This window comes from Sminthopsis crassicaudata, chromosome 1 (genome assembly GCF_048593235.1).
Source record: "Sminthopsis crassicaudata isolate SCR6 chromosome 1, ASM4859323v1, whole genome shotgun sequence".
Taxonomy (NCBI): domain Eukaryota; kingdom Metazoa; phylum Chordata; class Mammalia; order Dasyuromorphia; family Dasyuridae; genus Sminthopsis; species Sminthopsis crassicaudata.
The window spans coordinates 78,327,155-78,349,616 of record NC_133617.1 but is presented as its reverse complement, the minus strand read 5'-3'; the positions used below and the strand labels follow the sequence as shown (position 1 = coordinate 78,349,616).

General features: G+C 36.3%; 1 protein-coding gene and 1 long non-coding RNA gene across 3 annotated transcripts in view; one reads left to right on the top strand and one right to left on the bottom strand.

Moving 5' to 3' along the window:
* Nucleotides 1-16,986, top strand: part of LOC141540208 (uncharacterized) — an 84,326-nt gene extending 67,340 nt beyond the window's left edge. The window contains exon 3 of the long non-coding RNA XR_012481491.1: nucleotides 16,903-16,986. This is a non-coding gene — a long non-coding RNA (uncharacterized LOC141540208). The remainder of the gene's footprint in view (nucleotides 1-16,902) is intronic.
* The window catches only part of ZC3H3 (zinc finger CCCH-type containing 3), a 509,307-nt gene that overhangs the window by 404,257 nt on the left and 82,588 nt on the right, over nucleotides 1-22,462 (bottom strand). The window lies entirely within an intron of this gene.

Here is a 22,462-nt window from a genome sequence, read left to right as displayed (position 1 = left end):
ACCAATTTGGATGCAGGGAAATTCAAAGATGCAAGGCTAGTAATAGAAAATAAAAATGAGTGATATATAATCCTTCAAAATTAATATTAAGATTGAGAAACCTTAGGACAGTAAAGGGAAGTTAAGGACTATCATAAGCTTTGAGAGAATCTAGATTAAAGCTATCCAAAGGAGGAAGGGAAGAAGGGAAGGAGGGAGGGAGGAAAAGAGGAAGGGAAGGCGGGAAGGTGAGAAGGGAGAGAGGAATGGAGGGAAGTGTTATGTCACAACTTCCTTTGATTGTTCTACCTCAGTTTCCCTAACTATTCTATCTCAATTTCCCTGAATTGTTCTGTCTCAGTCCCCCTGGTTTCAACTTCCCCACCCCTATCCCTAATCATTAGGACTGATATAAACTTAGGGCTGGCTACTCTAAGGTTATAAACTGTAAATGTTTAATCTCAGATAAGGGGAAGATCTTCTATTTTAGACATCATGGCTCCAGACCTTCCAACTTATCAGAATGTCCAGTGCTCACTCTGTTTCCCCCCTTCTGTCTTTGTTTTTCCTTATTACTAAAGTCCTATAAAGAATCTCAGAAATCTCACATTAGATACTGGATACTTTGTGAATATGTGAATATGATCCAATTAATTAAGCTCTCCAATAAATAAAATATTAAAACTCTCTAATCTCTATCTTGCCTCAGTTTCTCCAGCATTACATTGGAGGAAGGGAAGAAGAGACGAAGGGGTTAGTACTGGTATGTTCTTGATGAAGTAAGACTGGATCTTGTGAAACTGTGTTCCCTTTTGATTTGTAAAATTAACACCCTAAAATTGTGTACCCTTTGATCTGTAAAGAAGGGAGATTTGCATACCTCCCCAGACAAGTTAAGAAGTATCATCATTGAATTGGGCCATTTCTAAGGCAAATCACCTCCATTGATAGTCAGATCTCCATTCAAATTCAGGCCAAAAAATCCTTCAAAGCAATTTTATTTGGGAGATCCTGGTCTGATCAGCTCAACCTGCCCCACTTTGCCCCCCTTCCTCTCCTTCCCCCAAATTTGCTCATAAGAGGTTTCTATTTACTCATTTCTTTGCAGAAGGTCAAAAGTAGCACACTCTGCCTCTTTGATATAGATAACAGGACCTTGCTTGATGAGAAGGCCTTCTTTTCTCAGTGTCATCCTCCATTTCCCTAATAGGACTTTGCCACTGAAGAAGTCAGTTTTTCTAGCAAAACTAACTTCTCATCCAAGAATAAACTTCCATTTTTTTACCACCTAAAACTCTTCGGGTTCATGAATTCTTTCACGAAGGACCTGTGTTGACCAAAAAATTTCCACAACTCTGTCAATCATCTCTTTATAATAGAATTTTACCACAAATCAAAGTCATTAGACTAGAGTTTACATACCCTTATTTCTTCTGTTTTCTGAAAATCAGAATATTTGCCCTATTCCAATTTTATGGTATCATTCTCATTTGCTATTATCTATTATATATCCCTGACAATGGATGGCTTAGCAATCAAATACAATAAGTTTTTTTGAGATGTGAAGATATTTATCAATTCATCAATGGCAATCAGGGGCTTTCTACTCCCTCTTTTACTTATTTTGGGTAGGAAAAATTAGTAGGAAAACAAGTCAGAGCTGCTTAATTCTATCAACAAGAATCCTACTGCTTCTTTAATTCTCCTTTTTCTTCATATAACCAAAACGCTTTTTCCTCTGAATCTTTTGAAATCTACTAGTCCTAAATCTAGGATGTATGTTAGTGACCACGTCTCTATTTCCTTTTCTTCTCTATCACAAATTCTAGAAAGCAATGATTACTACTGCCTTAGACTTCCCAAAATTCCCATTGTAGGAACTAGTTCCTCTCTGTTATTAAGAACTATCCAGAATAGAATTTCTCCTCAATGGGTCTTCCATTCATTTTTAGTTTTAGATTCAAAGACCTATGCTCCTTTTATTGATGTCTTCTGATTTAGAGAATTTTAATGTAACATTCTGCACAATTTTAATAAAATTCATCTTTGACTACTTAGCTATTGATGAATGGCTCTTAGTCTTATATATCTATGCTAATTCCATTATATATTTTATATACCATTATTTTATTCTTTGATACAAGGGATTTTCCCCACAGACAACAGCATCTCTTCTTATTCTAGCTTATTGATTTTGTTCCTACATAGTCTTTTAAATTTGATGTAACCACCCAGTGCTCTTTCCAGAATACCATGCTGCCTCTCTACAAAGAGATTAGCTTATAAGCAATATCTGTCTAGCATATAGTTAGTTCCTAATGCTTTGAAAACCAAAGTTTCATCTTCCTTACACTTTGGGAGACTTACTCATCTTAGAGATAAAAAAAATTAATGCACAAGGTCATAAATGAGATTTAATTCTAAAGAAATCCAAAAAAGTCAGTCAAAAGTATTAAACTATATCCAATTGAGTTCTCATACATAATCTAAAACAGTTGGATAAACGACTTTGGACATGTCTGTTGTCTGCTACAGTTCTTTTGCTAACCCACCTATATCTTCCTATTCAGTGTGACAGATACACTATAAAGCAATTCTTTTAGCTGTCTAAAGAGACTCAGTCTTCCTCCAGTCCTGTGAGGGATGAGGAGGATCAGGCCAGTTTTTGTTGTTTTTGTTTGTTTTTTAAAGAAGGATGTCTGGCTACTTTATTCCCAACCAACTCCGGCTTCTTTGCAAGCTCAGAAGCATAACATAAAATTATAGCTGAAATAGTCTTCTCTAAAGGTCCCAAGTGAGCAAGGGGCAAAGTTCAGAAAGAAAAGGTGCAAGGTATTATTCACTGATACTGTAGTTATTAAAAACAAATTTTAAAGCATAAAAGACATCAAACATGCAACAAGATAGACCCTAGCACACCTTAATATCGTCAAAAAAGTAGAAATGTGTGAATGATACCAGCAATTTAAGAGTCTGCCACTATGTGAAATCTTTTATGAGACTTCAGTGTATTTGAACATTATATCCACATTTCAGGTGGGCTGCTGCTGACGTAGTGGACAGGAAGTGTATTCATTCAAAAGGTGACTCCTCTAACAGTCCATCCTTCATTTATATTGTCCTTCTCAAGGCAAAACACACTTATTCCTTTCCCAGAGCCCTTTTTGAAATTTAATTTTCTGTTTATAGGCTGGTATATGGAAAAGTGATCCTTTACTACATACCATCTATTGGGACCTGATTCAGCAAAGAAGGCTCTCTTATTCACTATAGGTTGGGAAGGAGTCTCAAATGACTCACTTTCCACAGACTTAAAAACTTTCCATACCATAAAGTGATGCTTAAAAAATAAATTTCTTGAGCCACCCATGAAGCACTTATGTTATTTATTTACAGTTCTTGAATATACAACTAGCCTCACAAAAATCATTAATGCAAATAAGAAGTTAATAACTCCTCTCTCATCAAATTCCCTTCTCCCCCTTCCATCCCCCCAACAAAGAAGTTTATTAAGAAGTTCAATTCCAGTACCTGAGTAATGAGGTTAAACATTTCAAATGTAGCTTGCCTAGGTCTATTCAGTTCACTACCCTAGGCTTAACTTTCTGAAGCTTTGGCTCTCAGATTAGCAGTTAACTGACTAAACAAATTTCAATCTGGGAGAAAGGCAGGTTTCAAAAAGAACACTGGTGCACATTGTAGCCTTCCCAAGTTCCCTAGCATGTTGTTTCCTTTTGCTCCTAATTGATTTTACTCAGAGCAGATTTTCTCTGACCTTTCCGTTCTATAATCACAAACCTAATGGCTAACTGGGAAGTATGTGTACATTACACCCCCTAGAGGACATTTCCCTTACTGGTGAAGGCCCATGGATGGGTTCACAATTAAAGGGGAGCCAAACCAGAAAGCTGGCTTCAACTCAGCTCAGCACAGCACAGAGGATCCAGGCACCAACCTCCCCTGTTTAAACAGCACCATTTAATCACTTCACTGCTGAAGCAGAGAGGGCAATTAGGGGGAAAGCTGCCAGAGTCCCATCACTTGCTGGCCTACAGATGTTTTCGGTTCTGAATAAATTTTAAAGAGAAAAACACAACAACAGCCAAGGAATTAATTTCGATGGAGAAGACACCCTGGGAGAATGACAACAAACAAGGTTAGATCTGCCAAGGAAGCAGCAATGGTGCACAAAGCCTCTGGGGAATGCTGTGACATCACTGTTTAGGGATGCCAGCCCCAAGTAAAGACCCTATATCTCCCCTGCTGACTGACCTTTGTTAAGACTGGGCAACCAATGACCCCTTGGGTATAGTGCTGATTCTATCTAAGGTGAGAGTTGGGACTAGCAACATCATCTTTAGATCTAAAATTGTCAGCAAAACCCCAAAAGGCAGGCATGTAGTCCATTTAGCCATCAGGGTTGTTTAAAACATTTAAAGAGTAATCCCCATGGTCAGGACACCAGTTATACCACAAACATGACTTGCCAAGTGATTCATATAATTTTCCTGGTAATAACCAGAAAGGAACTGAAAGCATCTTGGAATAAGAGTTAGGAGCTCTGCGTTCTACAATTAAGTTTTGCCTCTAAATCAGGGGTCAGTAAACAACAGCCAATGGGCCAAATACACCTATCATTTGTTTTTGTATGGCCCACAAACTAAGAATGTTTTTTTTTTTTTTACATATTTAAATGGTTGAAAAAAATCAAAAGAATCCTATTTCATGATATAAAATAATATGAAATTCAAATTTCACTGTCCATAAATAAAGTTCTGTTGGAAACAGGCACATCCATTCATTTACATATTGTCTAAGACTGCTTTTGTGCTACAATGGCAGAGTTGAGTAGTTATGACAAGAGACCATATTCAGCTCTCATGGCTCTTTACTGCTGCTCAGCGCACTACAAATCATAGTGATGCAGTTATAACTCAACAGCATTTGGAGCACCACTTATCACCATACTGCAACATTTTATTTACTTCTTATAACCAGTTGCACACACATAATGTCAAAATAAGAAGGGGGGGGGGAGTTATAATTTTTCGAGCTCAAGGCCAAGAAAAGCTTAAAGCTTTTCTGATTGAGAAGAACTGTCCTCAACCACTGCTATTAAGCACTGAATGGCTTTGGAAATTAGTTTTTGCTGCAGACTTGATAATACTTATTAATGAAATCAATCTAAAATTACTTTTTTTGTTTTGTTTTATTTTGTTTTTGTGTGGTTTTTTAAATTTTATTTATAATTTTTTGACAATGTATATGCATGAGTAATTTTTTTTAAATAACATTATCCCTTATATTCATTTTTCCAGATTATTCCCTCCCTCCCCTTGATGACAGGCAATCCCATATATTTTATATGTGTAACAATATAACCTAGTTACAATATTTGTGTGTAAATCCCATTTTCTTGTTGCACATTAAGTATTAGATTCCGAAGGTATAAGTAACCTGGGTAGATAGACAGTAGTGGTAACAATTTATATTCACTTCCCAGTATTCCTTCTCTGGGTGTAGTTGTTTCTGTCCATCATTGATCAACTGGAAGTGAGTTGGATCTTCTTTATGTTGAAGATTTCCACTTCCATCAGAATACCTCTTCATACAACATTGAAGTGTACAGCGATCTTCTGGTTCTATTCATTTCACTCAGCATCAGTTGATGTAAATCTCTCCAAGCCTCTCTATATTCCTCCTGCTGGTCATTTCTTACAGAACAATAATATTCCATAACCTTCATATACCATAATTTACCCAACCATTCTCCAATTGATGGACATCCATTCAACTTCCAGTTTCTAGCTACAACAAAAAGAGCTGCCACAAACATTTTGGCACATACAGGTCCCTTTCCGCTCTTTAGTATTTCTTTGGGATATAAGCCCAATAGCAGCAATGCTGGATCAAAGGGTATGCACAGTTTGATAACTTTTTGGGCATAGTTCCAAATTGCTCTCCAGAATGGCTGGATTCTTTCACAACTCCACCAACAATGTATCAGTGTCCCAGTTTTCCCACATCCCCTCCAACATTCATCATTATTTGTTCCTGTCATCTTAGCCAATCTGACAGGTATGTAGTGGTATCTCAGAGTTGTCTTAATTTGCATTTCTCTGATCAGTAGTGTCAATCTAAAATTACAAAGCAAAAGTGCACATATATGAGAAACTTATACTATGGGAAAGCCAATTACTGGTATCAGAATCACAAGTAACATCAAGATATTTTCTACACTTTTCATGCTATCAAAAATTATAATAAGATCTTCATTCCCATACAAATTTTCAGCAGATACATTTTTCTAGCTCAAACTACAGTTCTGACATCTTTTTTTTCATATCTTAATGCAAGTGCAAAAGTAATTTCCATATTTAAAAATTCACTGAACTGTGTAATTGTGGACCTTCCACATTCACATTCACATGTGCATATAAAAGTGATTAATGCTTATATAATGATAAGCTAAAAAAGAAACTATCAAGAGAAGAACCCAATAGAAATCTATAAATGCTTATCAAGTGATAAATAAGTTCAATTAAAATCATATGTTCATGGACATATCAGAATTTGGCACTGTGATTTGTATGAAAAAGCATTTTCAAAGATGAAAATACATGGAAGATGGTAACAAATCAGAGTTAACAGATGAATATTTACAAGTGATTTTGGTAGTAAAAGCATTAATTCTGATTCCCAATGAAGAGAAATGTTATATTCCCCCCCCAAAAAAAGAAAATTCTCTTATTAGTAGACCTATATTGTCCCCCAAAAAAAACCTATATTCTGTTAAAAACTGTACTTTGCTATTATTATAGCTATCATATTTTTAATTCTATCAATAAACATGGAAATGTTTGCTTTCTTATTACATAAGTATCTACTAGTATCCTCAATTTTGCCTTTTGGCCTACAAAGCCTAAAATATTTACTATCTGGCCTTTTACAGGAAAATTTTGCAGGCCCCTGTTCAAAATCTAGGTTTTATCTTGGGGCAAGTTCCTTCATTTCTTCTTGGCCTCAAGAGTTCTTCCTCTATAAAATAAGAACTTCTAAATCCATTATCAGCTCTTTAATAAAGTCACAGATCTGGAAGGAAAAACAAAACAAAACAGAACTATGCCATACTTGGAAAGACCGGGAAGATTCAATAGGAAAAAGGTGTACAAGTATACACGTGCACAATCATGCATGCGTGTACACACACAGGTTTCTCCTATATACACACTATCCAGAATTTTCTAAATACCTTCTGACAACACGTATGGATACACTGAAGATCTAACTAATATAATGACCACCTAATTCATGCTATGACTTTTATACCTTTGGCTGCTCAAAACCAAAAGGGTTATGAGCGATGAAGTCCCCAGAACCATCAAACCAAAAAGGATATTGACATTGGGAACATCATCATTCAATTTCACAAGAAGGAGGGATCAAAATAGTATGAGATTTTTCACAACAGAAGATTGTGAATTCCAATTTCACTCAGCTGTGATCCCAATTTATAATATAGGAAAATGAGAGCGATTGGGATAAATGAACATGATTGCTGCTTGCTTTCATTCATATGAAGAGCTATTACATTGAAGAGGGTTAAAATTTGTTTTGTTTGGTTTGAGAAAGGGAAATTTCAATTCAAGATAATGATAAATTTTCTTAAAAACAAGAAATGTCCAATAGTGGACCAGAGTAATTCCAAAGATAGTGAGTTCCCCTTCACTGGTGGTTTTCCAAGCAAAGAGCTATGTAACCATATAATTAGGCATGTTATTGATTCCTATTCAAGTACAGTTTGGACATGGGAACTTCTAAGGTCCCTTCCAATTTTGTAGGACTGTGAATAAATGAAATACTATACATAAGAAAATGGACTGTTTCCATAACTTAAATGAAGAAGCTCAAGTATAACTACCATATGGACATTGGATATGTTTAAGACTGATTCTGAGGGACCCTTTAAGTTAATGATTTTATAATAGCAAAAGCACTATAACAGATAGCATCTAAATCCAACAATAAAAGCTACTTCAATCTTCTCTTTAACCATTTCAGTTCAAAGAATCTTAGTGCTGTTTCTGATTTATTCAGACCCTTCAAAAGCACCCCCAAAGCCCCAAAAGGGAGGTACCTTGACATTTTCTACTGAGCATTGAAACCAAGAATTAGAAGTCATTTTTATTCAGTGAATGAAGTATTTAGACTTCAAAAAATACCAACATGAAGAAAGTGAAATTTGAGAACCAAACCCAAAGAGGAACACAGTAAATCTGCATCAAATAAGGAGAATATCAGTTTTGGTCTTTGGGAATTTCCAGGGTTTTCAGGAAAATTCAGTCTTGAACAGAAAAGAGTTCCAATTGTTGGAAGAGTGAAGCAATAAAAGACTGCCCCCCCCCATAAGCCCTCAAGTAAGAAATTTACCTCAGTCTCCAATTTATTGGGATTATAGAAGTCACATACTTGGGAGTTAAGTCCTTATTCCAAATAATTCATTTTACAAATAAGGAAACCAAGGCCAAGGGAGGTTGAGTAATTTGTTATAAATAAGGAAACCAAGGCAAGATCTGAACCCAGTTTCTCTGATTCCAGAGTCAGTGCTTTTCCCACTGTACAATGTAATAACATTTATTCACTAATTCTTTCAATGAACATTTATTAAAATACTATTATGTATAATATGCTAGGGGAAAAGCAAAGATAAATAAATACCCTACCTTCAAGGAAGCACAAAATACATATAAACAACCTAAAGTAAATCAGAATATGGGAAAGTATGTAAGGAGTATAAAGGAATATGAGATGAAATGATGACAGGAGATTTCATATGTAAGATAGCATTTTAGCTGAGCATATTCTATGACAAGATTGAAGGTAAAAGGGGAACACTGAGCAACAGGAGGACCACTCCAGGCCAAGATGAAGTATTTTCCTTAGAGGATCGCAAATCATTAAAACCCATAGGGAGCTTGTAGTCAACATAATAGTCACATGATACATTATAGAACTGAACTTGGGGGGGAGAGAAGGTCAAGAGAACCTGGGTTAAAACCTTGACAATATTACTTATAATTTGTACAACTTGGTAGAAGTTAATTCCCTTTTTGGGCCTCAAGTTCTTCATCTATAAAAAAGGGAGTTAAACAATATCATCACTAAAGTCTCTCCCAACCTTGGCATTCTTTGATTCTGAACTGAACTCAGAAAAACCCAGTGCTTTTATAAGATTCAGACTCCTATGTCTCCATTTTCCCCCCCATATTTTACATTTACAGAAGCTTCTCCAATCCAAAGAAGTAGCCTTGGAAGCTGTCAATCCTTGGTTGGGTAGCACTGTAGTGTCAAACTCAAATAGAAATGGAAGCTACTAAACCATATATGAGGATCTCCCTGAAGGCTATATACCGACTTAAAAAATCATATTTTAACATTGCCTAAATTTTGTGTATTTTTATATATTTTTTATATATTTTGATAAATATTTCCTAATTACAATTCAATCCAGTTCGGGCAGCATTCAGAAGTGTTGTGGGCCAGATTTGACAACTCATGGATGGAGGATTAATAAAATTCTCAGAAACTCCTGGTTTCTAGAAGACAAAAAAAAACTGGTAGGCAAGGAAATCTCTCCAAAAGACTTATATGAACTGATGCTGAGTAAAGTGAGAAGAACCAGGAGAATCTACATAGCAAGATTGTGTGATGATCAACTTATGACACTTAACTCTTCTCAGTAATACAGTGATCCAAAATAATTCCAATAGGTTTTGGGGGAAAAATGCCATCCACATCCAGAGAAAAAACTATGGAGACTGAATGCAGATCAAAGCACACTACTTTAAAGTGGTTCTTTTTTTTCCTTTGAATTTGCCTTTTCTTTCTTGTGATTTTTTTCCTTTAGTTCTGACCTTTACAGTATGATATATGTATTATTTATGTTTAAAATGATTGTACATCTGTAACCTGTCTTGGGGAGGGGGAAGGAAAGGGAAGGAGAAAAAATTTAGAATTCAAAATTTTATAAAAATGAATGTTTAAACTATCTTTACGTGTAATTGGGAAAAAATTACTATTAACATGTAGTTGGAAAAATTACTAATAAAGAAAAAATCTCTCCAAAAAGGCTCCTCAAGAGATAAGTTCATTTTTAAAGACCTAAGTAAATACACTGCACCATTCTTGAGAAGAAAGGAGAGCACATTAACCACTTATTCCAGAGTTTCTGCTTTCCTTTCCTTTTTTTTTTTAATTCATTTTTCCAAATTATCCCCTCCCTCCTCCACTCCCTCCCCCCGATGACAGGTAATCCCATACATTTTACATGTGTTACAATATAACCTAGATACAATATATGTGTGTAAATACCATTTTTTTTTAATTTTTTTTATTATATATATATATATATATATATATATTTTATAATATTATCCCTTGTATTCATTTTTCCAATTTACCCCCCCTCCCTCTATTCCCTCCCCCCGACGACAGGCAATACCATACATTTTACATGTGTTACAATATAGTCTAGGTACAATACATGTGTGCGAATATCATTTTCTTGTTGCACAATAAACATTAGAATCCGAAGGTACATGCAACCTGGGCAGACAGATATTAGTGCTAACAATTTTCATTCCCCTCCCAGTGTTTCTTCTCTGGGTGCAGCTACCTCTGTCCATCATTGATCAACTGGAAGTGAGTTGGATCTTCTTTATGTTGAAGATTTCCACTTCCATCAGAATACATCCTCATACAGTATTGTTGTTGAAGTGTACAGTGATCTTCTGGTTCTGCTCATTTCACTCAGCATCAGTTGATTTAAGTCTCTCCAACCCTCTCTGTATTCCTCCTGCTGGTCATTTCTTACCGAGCAATAATATTCCATAACCTTCATATACCACAATCCAACCATTCTCCAACTGATGGACATCCATTCATCCTCCAGTTTCTAGCTACAACAAAAAGAGCTGCCACAAACATTTTGGCACATATATGTCTCTTTCCGCTCTTTAGTATTTCTTTGGGATATAATCCCAGTAGTAGCACTGCTGGGTCAAAGGGTATGCACAGTTTGATAACTTTTTGGGCATAATTCCAGATTGCTCTCCAGAATGGCTGGATTCTTTCATAACTCCACCAGCAATGTATTAGTGTCCCAGTTTCCCCACATCCCCTCCAACATTTGTCATTATTTGTTCCTGTCATCTTAGCCAATCTGACAGGTGTGTAGTGGTATCTCAGAGTGGTCTTAATTTGCATTTCTTTGATCAGTAGTGATTTGGAACACTCTTTCATGTGAGTGGATATAGTTTCAATTTCTTCCTCTGAGAATTGTCTGTTCATATCCTTTGACCATTTATCAATTGGAGAATGGTTCGGTTTCTTATAAATTAGGGTCAGTTCTCTATATATTTTGGAAATGAGACCTTTGTCAGAACCTTTGTTTTTAAAAATATTTTCCCAATTTGTTACTTCCCTTCTAATCTTGTTTGCATTAGTATTATTTGTACAGAAACTTTTTAGTTTGATGTAATCAAAATCTTCTATTTTGTGATCAATAATGATCTCTAGTTCTCCTCTGGTCATAAATTCCTTCCTCCTCCACAAGTCTGAGAGGTAGATTATCCTCTGTTCCTCTAATCTATTTATTATCTCCCTCTTTATGCCTAAATCATGGACCCATTTTGATCTTATCTTGGTATATGGTGTTAAGTGTGGATCCAAATCTAATTTCTGCCATACTAATTTCCAGTTTTCCCAACAGTTTTTTCCGAATAATGAATTTTTATCCCTAATGTTGGAATCTTTGGATTTGTCAAAGATTAGATTGCTATAGATGTACCCTTTTTTGTCTTTTGTATCTAATCTGTTCCACTGATCTACCGGTCTATTTCGTAGCCAATACCAAATGGTTTTGGTGACTGCTGCTATATAATATAGCTTTAGATCAGGTACACTTAGACCACCTTCCTCTGAGTTTTTTTTCATTAGTTCCCTTGCAATTCTTGACCTTTTATTCTTCCATATGAATTTTGTTGTTATTTTTTCTAGGTCATTAAAATAGTTTCTTGGGAGTCTGATTGGTATAGCATAAATACCATTTTCTTGTTGCACATTAATTATTAGCTTCCAAAGGTATAAGTAACCTGGGTAGATAGACAGTAGTGCTAACAATTTACATTCACTTCCCAGTGTTCCTTCTCTGGGTGTAGTTGTTTCTGTCCATCACTGATCAACTGGAAGTGAGTTGGATCTTCTTTATGTTGAAGATTTCCACTTCCATCAGAATACATCCTCATACAGTATTGTTGTTGAAGTGTATAGTGATCTTCTGGTTCTGCTCATTTCACTCAGCAACAGTTGATGTAAGTCTCTCCAAGCTTCTCTGTATTCCTCCTCCTGGTCATTTCTTACAGAGCAATAATATTCCATAACCTTCATATACCATAATTTACCCAACCATTCTCCAATTGATGGACATCCATTCAACTTCCAGTTTCTAGCTACAACAAAAAGAGCTGCCACAAACATTTTGGCACATACAGGTCCCTTTCCACTCTTTAGTATTTCTTTGGGATATAATCCTAATAACTTGCTTTCCTTTCCAATAAATTATCCTGATTCTTAGGGAATGAGAAGAAACGAAATGTGGTCATGGGAAAAGGGGAATGCTGAATTCCCCCAATCACTTGAAACCGAGATTGAACTCAATCTCTCCTAAGAGTGTAGGGAGAGTTAAGTTGAGAGGAGACACTGAAACAAAGGGTATTTTAAAAGATCATAAATCAAATGACTCAATAGTCACATTCTTACATCCAACTTACTCCTATGAATAATGAACAATGAATAATCTTTCAAATTTAATCTAGATATATACACAGTTCAAAACCTAGGATATTCAAATGGCAGTAATGATATAAGGGAGAAGTATCAATCCCTAAAAGGACTGTCTACCACCACAATAAAAAGGCATCTGGCTATTAAATCTTATCTTTAAATTCAATGTTCCCCTTTGCCAATCTCTGGAGTAAAAACACATTAAAAAAAAAAAAAAAAAAAAAACCATATACTACTACTGGATACTGTTTAAGTTATAGTAATTACATCAGATTACAAATTTATTTTGTAAATTCTATCAATTCTATGCATTTGGACAAAATTTTAAAATTGGAACGACACCTGTGTGAACCCTAAGAAAGACTCCCAGGCAGCCGTACACAAGTCAGGCCAGGGACTGGATGCCTTGCATTCTTCCCATGCCAACCCAGATACTTCCAGGCCAGTTTTAAACAAGCATAGGTTCTCTCAAGCCAAAGACCATAAAGACAATCCCCAGTGAACCAGAATAAACACGTGGCTATGATTCCCATTTCAAACCTCTACTTCTTTTCTCAACCTCTGTTTCCTCCTTCGTCTCATTTCCCCTCTCTTGAACCAGATTCCCTTGCCCAGTACTTTGGCCCCATAGACAAAAATGAAGAGTTTGAAAAGCAAATTTAAAACTGTATATGGCTACTCTAGGAGTTCAGTAAAGGAGTCATATCCTGCTCACAGCTTGCATATCCCCACACAGACCTCCCAAACAATTAATTGGTCGTTTTTATCCTTCTAGTTAGAAGCAGCTGCTGTTATATATGAATGTGAAAAATCAGGAAAGAGAAGGGAAATCCTGAGAAATACAGAAAGCCAGAGCAAGTCAAAATGCCTTTCCCTTTATTTATGTGCCTTAACCAAAAATTCTGAGATTTTAAGGAGATTTCCAACCAAAAATAACTAAGTCCTATGGCCCCTTCCCTTCCAAATTCCATGGGAAAAGAAAAAGCTATAAATACCATCTCCCTTTCCCCAACATGGTCACCAAAGGTACTGCAAAAGACATTAAGTGAAGTGGGTTTAAATAGCTATTATTGGAGTTCCCAGTTCACTGAACAAGAAAAAGCAATCCTATAATCTCTATCTATTATTTTGGGGGGGTTTTTTGGTGGGGTTTGTTTGTTTTTTTCATTTTTAAAAAAATATTTTAAAGACAATTCCTTTCTGTTTTATCCTCTTAAGAATAAGGGTGAATATACCAAGATAAGATCAAAATGGGTCCATGATTTAGGCATAAAGAATGAGATAATAAATAGATTAGAGAAACAGAAAATAGTCTACCTCTCAGACCTGTGGAGGAGGAAGGAATTTATGACCAGAGGAGAACTAGAGATCATTATTGATCACAAAATAGAAGATTTTGATTACATCAAACTAAAAAGTTTCTGCACAGACAATACTAATGCAAACAAGATTAGAAGGGAAGTAACAAATTGGGAAAATATTTTTAAAGTTAAAAGTTCTGACAAAGGTCTCATTTCCAAAACATATAGAGAACTGACCCTAATCTATAAGAAATCAAACCATTCTCCAATTGATAAATGGTCAAAGGATATGAACAGACAATTCTCAGATGATGAAATTGAAACTATATCCACTCATATGAAAGTGTGTTCCAAATCACTACTGATCAGAGAAATGCAAATTAAGACAACTCTGAGATACCACTACATACCTGTCAGATTGGCTAAGATGACAGGAACAAATAATGATGAATGTTGGAGGGGATGTGGGAAAACTGGGACACTGATACATTATTGGTGGAGTTGTGAAAGAATCCAGCCATTCTGGAGAGCAATTTGGAACTATGCCCAAAAAGTTATCAAACTGTGCATACCCTTTGATCCAGCATTGCTGCTATTGGGCTTATATCCCAAAGAAATACTAAAGAGCGGAAAGGGACCTGTATGTGCCAAAATGTTTGTGGCAGCTCTTTTTGTTGTAGCTAGAAACTGGAAGTTGAATGGATGTCCATCAATTGGAGAATGGTTGGGTAAATTATGGTATATGAAGGTTATGGAATATTATTGCTCTGTAAGAAATGACCAGCAGGAGGAATACAGAGAGGCTTGGAGAGACTTACATCAACTGATGCTGAGTGAAATGAATAGAACCAGAAGATCGCTGTACACTTCAATGCTGTATGAAGAGGTATTCTGATGGAAGTGGATATCTTCAACATAAAGAAGATCCAACTCACTTCCAGTTGATCAATGACGGACAGAAATAACTATACCCAGAGAAGGAACACTGGGAAGTGAATGTAAATTGTTACCACTACTGTCTATCTACCCAAGTTACTTATACCTTCGGAATCTAATACTTAATGTGCAACAAGAAAATGGTATTTACACACATATATTGTATCTAGGTTTTATTGTAACACATGTAAAATGTATGGGATTGCCTGTCATTGGGGGGGATCATTTGGAAAAATGAATACAAGGGATAATATTATTTTAAAAATTACTCATGCATATATACTGTGGGAAAAAATTCTAAAAAAAAAAAAAAAAAAAAAGAATAAGGGTGAGAATGTGGTTCCTCATTTTTACTAAAATAATGACTGCAGGTTAAAATTAGGGGAAGTAAAAACTACTTCTTAGTACTCTACCTTGCCTTTCAACTACATTACCCAAATAGGACAGAATGAATAATCACATCATATTTCTAATAATTTTTATTCCTGTCAAGTACAGCTTTCCTTTCTTTGTTTTATGAGGCTCTTTCATCCAAGAGGCTAGGGCTGAAGTTTTCATGCATCCCTCAAAGTAAAACAAGCTGGGATGGGTACAATTCAAAACATGCCATAGAGCAATCGCACTGTATCTTGGGCTGCCAAAGGCCTGTTCATTAAGTTATGAGCTAATTGATGCAATGGAGAGTGCCAGGCCTGGAATCAAGAAGATACATGTTTATGAGTTCAAATCTGCCCTCAAATATTTATTAACTGTGTGAACCTGGATAAGTTATTAAACCCTGTTTGCCTCAGTTTCCTCATCTGTAAAATGAAGAAGAAAAATGGTAAACCACTCCAGTATCTTTGCCAAGAAAACCCTAAATAGGGTCATGAAGAGGGGGTGGGGGTGGGGAGAAAGGGGGAAGATGACTCTTAATCAGAAAGTTTGTTTATTGTTTAATGGTAGTCATGAAAAATCACTACCCAGGATAACGTGTTCCTCCCAGATAACATTATGTTCCTGTCACATCTAACACTATGCTAAGCATCTCTTCTCCTTTCAGGTGGTCCAAGAAAAGCCAACTCATTCCTATTCCACAGCATAATCCAGGTCAACTCAGTAAATTCACTCCTCAGCTCCCACCCCTGGACCCAAAATTGTTTTCAGTCTTAAGAGCTGAGATACACAGTATTGAGTTCACCGAAATGGCTTTTAAGGGATGAGCAGACACTGATTGATTTTAACTAGCACCCTCCCACAATATAAAAGCACAGGTTCTGAAGTCTTAAAGAAGAGATTTCTTTCCACTGGGGGCAGCATGAAGCACATTCTAACTTTAGGTGAACAAGATTTTCATGGATAAGTACAATTACTTATTCCCTTCTACCTCTTTGTTCTTGGAGCACATTTCCAGGGATATATTCTGAATTCGAGCAACTACATTTCAGAAACAGTGCAGATACCCTAGGTACACACTTTCTAAGGACAATTCTAATACTGGGAAATTAAGGCCTAAATTTGAAGGCAGTTACTGTTTCTTTTGAATCTAACATAAATATTTATTGAGCACCTGCCCAATAGAAGGCACAATGCTAAAGGAAAAGGGAGAGTTGAAGGGGAATAGAAAATAAATAAATAAATAAATTTACAATGTAAACCACACTGCATTAATGGATAGAAAAATCCAGATTTAAGACCTGACTGCCACTGCCATACTCTTGGTTCATTTATCCTCTATTAACCTCAATTTTCTCATCTATAAAATTAAGAGAAAGGGAAGATTATCTCTAAGGACTCTTCCAGACCTAACAATCTATGAAATGAACTATGAAGCTTATCATTATTCTATTCTTATTCTTCACAGCATGATTCCACAGATGGACTCATAGAGGAAGCCTAAGATGCCAACCCAAAACTCTTCCCAATCTTCATAGAATGTTTTGGACACTTTTTCCTCTCAACCAAATCTACCTTTCTATGCCCAGCTCAATCACCTCTCAAAGGCTTGCCCGGCCACTCAAATCCATGCTAAGAGAAAACTGGATAGAAGAGACTTAAACATGATATGAACTTCAGATACTTAAAGTGCTACCACATAAAAAGGAGATGTGCTCCACTTTGTCCTAAAAGCAGAACTATGGACAATAAAAGAAGTTGGAGGGAGATATGGGGGTGACAAACCTCAGAGATGAGGCTCTGATTTTTTGTTTGTTTGGCTGGTTTCTATGTATTTTATTGTCCATGTTTTCTTAGAAGGAGGCAAGAATGAAAAGCAGCTCTGGGCCAGCTCAAGTTGTTGGCTGTTCTTGAAATACCTTGCCCCATATGAGAAAAACTTCCAGCCTTTAGAAATATACAAAACTAGCTGCAAGGGCCCAGGCCAAGCTTTGCCCTAAAGAACTTAGCACAGTGCAGGGAGTCTACCACTTCCTGGGAAGGCCTCATATTTAGCCTACTCAGGTAGAAGTCTTAAGATCCTGAAACAGGTTCTTGAACCTGGAGTTCTCCAGCTGGATGCATGTCCCCTGAGGGAAGACTAAGAGACAGGATTAATCCACTTATCCCAAAGTAACCACTTTTAACCCAAAGCAACTTTCACCTCCAGGGCCAACTCAATCTTCCATCCAACCATCAATATAAAGAACAAACCTCCTTTTGACTTCAGGTTTCCCATCTGCTCTTATTATACCTGTTATAATATGGCTTTTATCACAGCCTTGCTGCTCCCCTTCAGGAGAGGTTACTGCCCCTTTCCTCTCTCATGCTATGACTTCCCCTTCCTGTTTTCTCCTCCTTTTATTGTATTACCATAATTGCAAATTTCTGTAAGGAATGTTTTCTCTTTGGGTTCTACATGCATATTCATTTCTCTTGTAATAAATCTGATTTTTGCTTCAGTCTTGTCACACTGTGATTGTTTATTGACATAACTGTTCTCTAAGTACAAAAGAATGGTACCTTCCATTCAACAAAAAACATTCTCACATCTGATCATAACTTTTATATCTCAATGACTGAATTTCTGAAGATGATCATATGAGCCTCATTTTATACCCCACTATCTCTTATTCCCATGCCTTTCAACCTTTTCATTCCAGAGTTTCAAACCTAACTCCAACCAGTCTTTCCACTGTGCCCTCTGGAATGCCTACTCCATTAGTAATAAATTTTTCTTCCTCTTAAATCATTTTTTCCCTCACTCTTTCCCATCTACTAGCTATTACTGAAACCTGATCTCCCTCTGATAGTACAACCTCCCAAACTACTCTTTCCAGTACTAACTGACCATTCACTTATTCTTCTCAGCTCACAGTAAAGGTGTGAAGTTTATGCAAGAAGTTTTTCTGGCAAAAATATTGGAGTAATTTGCCATTTCCTTCTCCAACTCATTTTTCAGATGAAAAACTGGGATAAACAATGACTTCCCCTGGGCCACACAATTGGTAAGTTACCTGAGGCCAGATCTGAACTTCAGGACTCCTGACTCCAGGGCCAGTACTACATTCACTGAGCCACCTAGCTGCCGGAATTAACAATTATAGGCAACTAGGCCTCAGCATTAGATCACTCCCTCCATTTGTCTCCTTGGCTCCTATATACAGGCTGCTCTCCAAAGGTGGAGAAAAATCACAAAACTGTTCTGAATGGGTCCACTACACAATTTATATTCACACAACCTCAACTAGAACCTCCTTGTTGCTAGGCAATCCTACTACCCTACTATAATCCTACTACTGACCTAATGAATTCATTGTCCCACTTTTCACAGCAGTTCTTCCAAATTTTTTCAACTCTCCTCAAACCATCCACAGCTCCCCCTCTTCCCACTCTCTCAGCACTCATAATTTAGAGGGAAAAAAAATTGAAGATATTTCCCATGAACTCCCTCTTTTCCCTTCTTCATCTCGTATCACTCAGATGCCTTTTGCCATTTTCTCCTCCTTTACTTCAAACTAACCCCTACTTGGTCAAGCAATCCCATTCCATCTAATCTCCTCCCACAGACTGAACCCCTTTTGTCATGCCCACTACTTATTTTTAACTTTTCCCTGTCTACTGGCTCATTTCCTACTGCCACAAACATATACACCTCACCCCCCCAATCATGAGGAAAAAAAACAAAAAACTCACCTGATCCTTCCATCTCCATATCATCCCATATCCTCCTGCCCTACGTAGCTAAACTCAAAAAGACTCATCTACAATAACTGCTTCCACTTCCTTTCTTTTCAATCTCCTCTAAAGCCCTTATAATCTGACTTCTGTTCTTACCATTCCACTAAAACTGCTGTCTCCAAGGTTTCAAATGATCTTGTAGTTGCAAAATTCAATGGCTTTTTCTCTATCCTCATTCTCCTTAACTCCTTACAGTCTTTGATACTTATTGTTGCCTATTCCTTCCTCCTTGTTACTTGCTTCTCTTGATTTTAAGGATCTCTCTCCTCTCTCTTCTCTCTTCTCTCTTCTCTCTTCTCTCTTCTCTCTTCTCTCTCTCTCTCTCTCTCTCTCTCTCTCTCTCTCTCTCTCTCTCTCTCTCCTCATTCTCTTCCTATCTGCCTAACTGTTCCTCTTCTAGATCATGCCTTGTAACTCTTATTCTGTTCTGAGCCCTATTTTCTTGTCCCTCTACACCCAGTGACATCATTAGCTCTCATATACTTAATTATTATCTCTTTGCTGATGATTCTACCTAACCTCTCTGCTAACATCAAATCTTACATCTCCAAATGCCTTTTAAATATCTTCAACGGATGCCCTATGGACTCATTTTGTCCAAAATGGAAATCATTATCTTCCCCTCTTAGCTCTTCTCTCCTCCTACCTTACCTTTTATTGTAGAGGAAGAAAGCAGTCCCTTTTAGCCCCTTGGGCTTACACTCTAAAAGTCATCATTGATTGTTCACTATTTCTCATCCCCTCATATCCAATCTATTGCTGTGACCTGTTGATTTCATATTGCTCTATTCTCTCTTCTGACCTTACCAAAACTCTAGTGCAGACCATAATACCTCAAGTCTAGACCATTACAATGGCCTACTCACAAGTCTACCTGCCTCAAATCTCTCCTGCTCCAATCTATCCTCCATTCAGTCACCAAAGTGATTTTCCTAAAGCATAGATCAGATCACATTGCCACCCTTTCTCAATAAATTCCAGTGGTTTCCTATTGCCTCTAGGATGAAATAAAAAATCTTTAATTTGTTGTTTTAACACAAGTACCTCTCCTTTCACAGTATGGTATTATGTGGAAAAAACACAAAGTTAGATTCTTTGTGTGCTTTGAGGCAAGTCATATCCCTTCTTGATGCCCATTTCTTCCTTTGTATCATAATGGGACTAGACCAGGTGATTAAATTGAGGCAGAGATAGGTAGGTAGCATTCATCTTCAAATCTTATGAATAGTCCACTTTACAATCCAAGAAAAGTATAGAAAGTATGACATGTCAGCAGGCAATATGATAATTTAACAGGAGTAGTAAAAGAAATAGTAAATGAAGAAAGCAAAAAATTATTAGACATCTACTGTATGTCAGATATATGGGGATACAAAAACAAAAATAATCATTGCAAGAAAAAACAATACATATATACAAAATAAATACAAGATAGTTTATGTGGAGAGTATATTAAAAGTGAAAAAATAAAGGGTTCATATAGGTGTTAGCAGAGCTAAATCTTGAAGGAGGGCAGAGGTGAAAAAAGAAGAGTCCAATTGGAGACAGCTAGTATAAAGTCAGACAAGAGAAGGAATACCCTCTGCAAGGAACAGCAAGAAGGGCAGTTTGGCCAAACAGCAGAATACAAGAGGAATCACATATAGCCTGGGAAATTATGTTAAGACTGAGAAATAAAGGACTTTAAAACTCGTTTAAACCAGGGTGATGGAAAGTCTACAGGTGTTATATACTACATGAGTTCTGAGTATTTTTTCAATATAACAACCATTTGTGCTGATATTTTTCTGTTGTCTAAAAAATAATATATATCATATACATGGTTTTCTGGGAGGAGATAGGGAAGTAATATTTAAAATAACTATGATGATAAAAGAAACAAAAGATATCAATTAAAATAATTTTTTAAAAAGCCAAATGGGAGTTTATATTTGATCCTAAAGACAACAAATATGTAGTATCTCTGGAATATGCTGAGTAAAGGAGTAACACAGGTCAGCCCTTAAGAAAAATCAAGTTGGCAGCTGTGAAGAGGATAGATTGACATGAGAAGATAATTTGAGTCAGGGAAGTAGTTAGAAAGCCAAGGTAATAAACCAGGTAAGAGGTGATGAGAGACTCAATTAAAATGGTAGCTAGGTAAATGATGATCAAGTTACAAGTGTAAGAGATATATTAGAAATAGAAATAACAAGATTTGACACCTAACTAGATACGTGAGGTGAGGAAGAACAAGTTGCAAGCTTCAGAGAATGGAAAAATGACAATGTCCTGGAAAGAAAAAGGGAAGTTCAAAAGGGAGACAGGTTTTGGGTGAAAGAGTTCCGTTTTAGACATGTTGAGTTTGAGATGTCTTTGAGATGTGCAGTTTGGAGTGTCTAATAGCAGCCTGGTAATATGAGGCTGGATCACAGGAGGCAAGACTGGTGCCTTATCTGTGGATAAGTGAATAATCTGCAGAGAGATGATAATTATACCCATAGGAGAAAATGAAATCACCAATAAGAGAAGGTAGAGAGAGGACATACTTTAAACCAGAAAACAAATTTATAATGGACCCAATGACTTTCTCCAGCTCCATTCAGCAGCACAGTAGTAGAAATAAAAGAAACAAATGGTGGGAGTAATTCAAGATTAAGATTTGGCAGGCATGAACAGTAGGAGGCAAGATTTTCAAATCAGGAAACCTGAGTTCAAGTGCCAGTTCTGAAACTACTAGCTATGCGAAACTGACAAAATCATTTATCATCTCTCTGCTCAGGTTTCTGATCCATATAACAGAGATAAGATTTGTTCTATGTGGCTCAAGGTTAGCCACAGGTTCAAGTACTTTTGGAAACCATAAAGTACTATAAAAATATTAGTAGTTCCCAGATTACTTATACCTTCAGAATCTAATACGTAATGTGCAACAAGAAAATTGGATTTACACACATATATTGTATCTAGGTTATACTGTAACACATATAAAATGTATGGGATTGCCTGAAATCTAGGGGAGGGAGTAGAGGAAGGGAGGGGAAATTTTGGAAAAATGAATACAAGGGATAATGTTATAAAAAAAATTACTCATGTATATATAATGTCAAAAAAATTATAATTATAAAATTTAAAAAAAATTTTTTAAAGTAAAAAAAATTTTAAAAATAAAAGGAATAACAAAAAATATTAGTAGTTATTAAATCAGTGAGAGAATACAAATTCTTTTTGATGCTTCTTCATATAACATTATAAAAATCACAGATTAG